We start from the raw sequence: 6,899 nt of genomic DNA on the forward strand, positions 1-6,899 counted from the left end.
GTGATAAATTTTGATGTAATGTAATTCAGACGTGACGTTGATTTGTTCACGAGCTTTTTCGGTTTTTGAACGACTCGAATGGTTAAGAAAGCAACCGGTTGACTGATTGAACGCTCTCAAGAAACTTAGAACAGGCTAAAATACAATGCAACAGCAGATTTCAATAATTGAGAAATCTATCGAAAAAGAACGTTAAACGTGAGATGTCCGAGGTACATCACTCGTCACCCTTGTGTTCCATTTTCATTCACGCGTACAAAGTATTTCGTAGATCTTGGCCACTCTCTCACCCCTCCCCACAAGAGATAGAATTGTTACTGAAGGACGCGGCCTTGAGCTGTGCGGTTTAATGTTTTATTTCAAATTTATATCACATATCTCTTAAATTCATATAACTATTGTGGTCATTTTTAACCCTATCTTTAAGTTTATTTTCCACTACGGAAAAATACCATTGATCATAGTTCATAGAGGGGAATGGTTATGAAACTCTCAAAATTCTTTGCTGTATGTTTTTGTTGTCTTTTTTGGTCTTGACCGCGCACAAAACACAATAGTTGTTTACTTCGTACTGAGGAACTAACTAGTGGAAACGTGTTGGTTACGTTACATAACTATACATTGACGTAATATTTACACTGCACGTGTATGTTTACGTGCCACGTTTTTCTCCAAGCAACGGGACAATAACGATCGACGACAGCATTATCCCACCTTACAAGCAAAAAGCCAAGTCAAAAATGTAAAAGAATGAAAAAAAAAATAAATAAATTTTGGGGACGGGAAGGGGGAGAAGTTTGGAATCAACTGTTTGTCATTAAATTTCCACGTCTATTTAACACCTGAACTCTTTTCTAGACGTACACGGGTGCCTCGTCGCAATCTCTTCTAGGGGGGGGGGGGGGGGAGGGGTCTGAAACGTCTCGCCCCTCGCTTTGACGAAATAGACAGACTACAATCAGCCCACAGGTACACGTGCTAACGCGCTACAACTCGTGTTTCGACCTTGTTTTTGCCCGTGTTTTCGACCGAGCTGACCTTGACTGATGAGTACCGCAGCCAATGAAAATGAATCTAACGGCTATAGTTCCAGATACTTGCATTGCTGTGCTCATTATCACTGAAATTGTCCACATCTCACCTAGTGGTCGTCAAGGTGAACAGTCGTTCCGATTTCAATACAATATAGCTATATTTTTTTTTTATTAACTAAACCAGTATATTTCGCTACTTTGACGATTCATTGCAAAAAACAGTTATTTTAGTGGTTAAACAGTTAAAATCTGATTATTTTCGCCCTGGTAGGTTTCGCCGCAGAATCGCATTCAGGAATAGGTAAGTCATAACTGAAAGTTTGGTGGTTGTTGTTGTTTTTTTCTCTAGTAGTGATTTTGTAAAGAAACTTGCAAGTGTTTTTACAGGGATGTTTTAGCTCAGAAGAAAATTTTCTTGTCCCTTCTTTAATAGAATGTAACAAACATCTCTCAGTAGAAATTCCTGAATTTCAGCCTTCTCCTCGGGGCTCGCATTCCGGAGAGGATCGCGGCACTAATGCAGGGGTCCCTTGAGAAGAAAAACCCCATAGCATATCGCAAGTATATAAAGAGTATCGAATGGTCCCATTCAATGTGAAAGTGCTCGCAAAATTTTCAGGGCTCGCTTACTCGTGCTCGCAAATTTTTTCAACTGCTCGCCGGCTCGGATGCTCGTTAAAATTCTCTGCCGTGTAGCGGAAGCATAATTTGCCGTCTTGGAAACAAAAATTGACGCTGGAAACATTAATTAAGTAGTAATTAAGTATCAATTCGCATTTTGTTTTAGTTTTGTTTTGGATAAAAAATATTTCGAATAACAACTTTTTGAAATGATGTTTGTCGCTACCTGATCGCTAACATAGGCGATTGCAGAATTGTTTATAGTTTTCCGTCAAATTCATCCCAAACTAAAGAAAAATAACTCTCTGGAATTTTAACTGAGCTTAGAAATTGAAAAGAAGCTAAACGATTTGAGTGCAAATGATAAACCACGTGATTCAAGTGAAAATAGATTTTGACAACTTGGCGCAAAACAACGTTTCCCTTTGAAAAAAAAGAGAGATTCCAGCTAGCGGAAAATTCACGAAGTGCTCGCTGCTCGCCATCTGTATTTTCTCAAGTGCTCGCTGCTCGCAAGACAAATTTGATTACTCCTCGTGCTAGCGAAGATAAACGCACTGTTCGCACGTTCGCAAAAACCATTCGATACTCTTCGATCAAGGACATTTCGCTCGAAACACCTTTCAAAGGTGATCTTTGGCGTTTAAGCACATGCATCGGTAGACTGAAGGTAGAACGGTGTTTTCTTTCTTTCAAGTTAGCCAGGGAGAACGGGGAGAGACGTTTTAGACTAGAAGAGACTGGGACGAGACATGGCGCGGTACTTACGAGGAGACCTCCTCATGAATGCCGCGCCCATGTCTCGTCCCAGTCCCTTCTAACCTGAAACGAGATCTCGACTTACTTCGAGAGGAAAACAGACTGTCAGCGGTGTAAACTCGGGTTGTAACTCGACATGAATCGAATCGCACGCTTGCATAGCGACTCATTGTTCGTGGTGACTATCTGATTCACTCTATCTGTCGTTTACTTCGTTTTAATTTTTGTTGTTGCTGATTCCAAGGCAAACAAGACTTACAACACCATTTAGTGTGATAACAACATAGCAAAACATAACAGATGTAATTTAATCAGAGCTGATTCGGTCATTTACCAAAGGAGGTCGCCTACAGAAGCTTTTCAGTGCAACTAATAACGAAGCGCGCGAAGTCTAAAAGAGGAATGCAAATTATTGAAACCCCGCGAGAGTCAGACAACATTAGCGTGTTCTGAGAGAAATAGGAGGAAATTGAAGGCCAAATTTTCGTTTTAAAAATTGTTTAAGGAACACTTGCTTAGGTGCTTGAAAAAGCGTCAAATTTTCCACCATTCCGTTTTGTTTGTCTAAGTTTGTCTGAGTTATGACGTCACTCGCGTGCTTCGCTATTGAGTCGGCTCACTTGGAACTAAGCTAACCAATCAGAACTTTCGTTGAAAACAAATGATGGTTACCTTTTCGATAAAGGAACCAATGACGTGAAAGAGTGCAAACAACAGTTCTACAGCAATGTTTGAGACCAACAAAGTTGGCACAAAGCTGCGGACCTCGCACCGGTATGTTTTTTTTCCAAAAAAAAATTGAAAATAACAAAACGATGCCCAACTTACCAGAAAATATACTTACACCCGGACATTTCTTGTCTTCCTCCATCTAGATCTAATCGGCGTATGACTTACATTAGAGCTGGGGGAGAGTGCTCCCAGAAAAAATGAGTGGGGGTGTGTGGCCCGCTTTCCAAAACCCTTACCCTATTTAAGACCAAAATCTGTGATTTTTCCTACCCTGTTAATGATCTAACCAAAAATTTAATACCCTATTAAAAGAACTGACCATAATTAAATCAATACCCTGTCTCAGACGTGTTTTATAACTAGTTTCCTAGTTCAGACCGATGTTGAAGGGCTTTTGTTGATGGTCTTGTTGATATTAGAGTAAGTAAGTGAACTGAATCTTCAAAGCTAGCTTTCGAAAACCGCAAACACTGGTTCAAAATATCGGAATAAAAAAAATTAATAGTCACATCTTTAATTTGTTACGTCACGTTTGGATTCTTTTAGAAAATGGCAGCAAAGTTGCGAAGGTTTAGTCGAAGATTCATAAAGGATAGACGAAACAGAGTTTCTAGCCTAGACAACATGCTGGAAGAAAGAAACCCATCAACGGCAGGCATAAACCGATTTCCAAGCACTGATCACTTCCATTTCACTGGCGAAAATAATTCTGATGCTGTATACGTACTCAGAAAGAGAGCATGGACAGAGCCAATAAACATGTGTGACGAGGATAATAAGCTCACTGAAGAATGGATGAGAGATTGGCAGGTAGGGTTAAAAAGGTCATTAAGAAGTATTAATCAAGCTTCGATTTTATAAACTTGCAGATGCTAACGTCTGGGTCGCGCCTGCCTCACGCGTGAGCACACGCGAGGGTTGAAGCCACGAGAGCTAGGAGCGAGGGGAGGAAAGGTTGCTCTACATTCGACCAAAATGCGTAACACCACCAACGCCAAATTTTATTATTAAAATGCAGAATGTAGCAGCATTTCCGAGAATTTCCGGGCAAGCAGACAAACTGGCGAGGTGTACCCAAATTTTCGATAATTTCTTACAGGAAGTTTTCGGACCATTTCAACTGGGTTTGCTCCCATTCCGATGGTTCAACACAACTCAGCTTTTCCGAAAATTTCCTCAGAAAATTTCGGCGTTATTTGCCCTCGTTTCGGGAGTTTCAGAATTTTGGCCGAATGAATTTGAAAAAACCGTACCTGTACCTCAACTTTTTGCATTTGAAGAGGTATATAAACTAAGCTTTGTTGACTTAGTATAAAGTCGAAGCATCTTCAGATCTTGCTCGGATCTTCGGAAATGTTCGGAAATGTTCGCACTTACTTCGGAAAATATTTTAAATGGAAGACAATCGTCTGAAAATCCGACGATTGTCGATTAATCTTCGGTCAACTTGTATCTCACTCGTAAGAACATGCACTCATAGCGAAGTCAATCTCCGCCAAACCGGACTACAAAAGCAACCTGTTCTTGATATATGTACATTCTGGTTTTGTTTTCCATCAGGTTCCTTTGGTCCTTCCCTTTGGCCGGGTGGAATTTAAATGTCGGGTCGAAGCAGTTAAGAGCGCTGTTATGACAGAAATGGATGCAGACCTCGCCCAAGACATGCGCAGTTACAACCTGGCTCGTCGCAGATCCGCTGTCTGTAAAGATATGATTACACCTCAAATTGAAAAAGCTGCTAGCACTTTAGGGATCTTAGGATTTTGACCTATCAATACCTGAATGTAAAACATGGGTGCTTACCATTTGTCAGAATAAACCGGTTGGGATAACCGTTGTATAATGGTGAGGGTTTTTCCAAAATTAGCAAACCAACCGAACGACATGGCGCTTACATTTGCAATTCGATTTCTCGTAATTGTTTTTGGCTGAGAGACTGGAAACTGGAAAATTTACCAAATGGTAAGGAAATTTCCGCCGTTCCTTTCCGAACGGAAAAAGAGGACTACCTCTGGAGGAAGTTTACAATTTCCGAACGGATTTTCCGAAAAATTACTGTTCCGTTTAACTTTCAACCGAAATTTCCGGATTTTTTTGCTAAATGGTAAGCACCCCATGTTACGTTGTTTTTTAAGTGTATATGGCCAACTACGGAAGCGAGCAAATTGAACCAAATCCTGTGCTTTGTTTGGCTACCCGCGCGGGCAACATAAACCTTCCTAGCCCGCTCGGTATTACCCGCTGTTTCTGGCAAGAAAATGGTGTTCTGTTTATGCCGCATAATGAATCCTTTACTGCCCAAACTTGTTCTGCTCTCTAAACATTTCAAATCTAGGTCTTAGTCGCCAAAAAAAATTTTTTTGGTTTCTTATTTTTTGTTGTTTTTTTTATTTTCCATGGCCAATTGCCTGCTGAAGTGTACTCTTATTAATTTTATCAAAGCTGTTTACGTTACAATTCAACCTACATTATCAAGGTCTAAAATATCTTCATGTACTGAAACGTTTGCCGCTTCCACAACATTTTCAAAGGATCCTGTTATTCTTTGCTGTTAGCCTTGCTAGCCGATATTATTATTCTAAGGCCTAATTCACGCTACGCCGGAGAAATTTGAAAACGTAACAAGCACCGGTCATTTTGGATTTGTGTTTGAGGAAAACTCGGGCAGAGAAATCATATGCATAATTACCGTCACTTCATTGTTTTCGAAAAGCTCCGTTTTCAAAATGTTTTCCGTCCACATGAAAATCTAAAGCCGGCGTTTCAAATTTCGCCGATTTATAGAGCCTTTTTGAAAAGCTCTGTTTTCGAGTGTGGACGGTAGCGTTAACCGTAGAAATAAAGCTACGTTTTCAAATTTCTCCGGTGTAGGGAGTGGACGGGACCTAATTATCCATGTTATCGTAATGCATGACTGACAACTGTCATAACTCTGTCAAATTCAAATTTAACATCATAAATTGTAATTAACGATAACAGACATTTCTGTCGAAACATGCCCTCTAAACCTTTCAAAACTTTGCCCTTTTCTCAATGTAGAATGCAAATATGATGAACAAAGATATCGCAGCCAATTTGAATCAGAAATGTTTGATTCTTGGCAGTATGATTCTGCTGGAGGTGTTCCACAATATGAACCTAACATTTTTGTTACCATGGCACCATACTGGGTTGCAGACCTCCTCAATATTTAAGGATTTTCTGGCCACATTTTGCGTCCTTTATTGATATTTAACAATGGTGCCTCATCTTCATGATCCAGCAAGCATGTATGTTAGGTCGAGTTCATGACCTTGTGTAATGTTTCTCGAGCTGAAAATCACTACAATATTGAAATCAGGTTGGAGGGAACTGTAAGAGTGGGTTGCCACTGGGACGTAAATTTTTTTAGGTGTTGCATTTAGCCTGGTTTCTGCTGCAAATTGATCGAAATAGCTCTATTTATATACTTGATGTAATACTTGGTTGAGTGTATGACGTCAATAGTCCTTTCATTTGCATATTTTACACATTTTTCAAACTTAAATATCTTCGGAAGCAATGCAGACAAAAAGATAAACGGCATTTTAATCTCTCGTGGAGTTCTGTGATTAACTAAAAAATTCAAGGGGTTAAAAATTTGATCATAGTACCGCTTAAAATTAAGCAGTATTTCTCAGAGAGAATTTACCATGGTTTATTTAAATTGGGAATTTTGTGACATTATACGGACAGCCTTGCCACTGACAGCTTTCAATAAGGTTAATTTGCGCC

Source organism: Orbicella faveolata, unplaced genomic scaffold (genome assembly GCF_042242905.1).
Source record: "Orbicella faveolata isolate gen_17 unplaced genomic scaffold, um_ofav_v1 contig_14, whole genome shotgun sequence".
NCBI lineage: Eukaryota > Metazoa > Cnidaria > Anthozoa > Scleractinia > Merulinidae > Orbicella > Orbicella faveolata.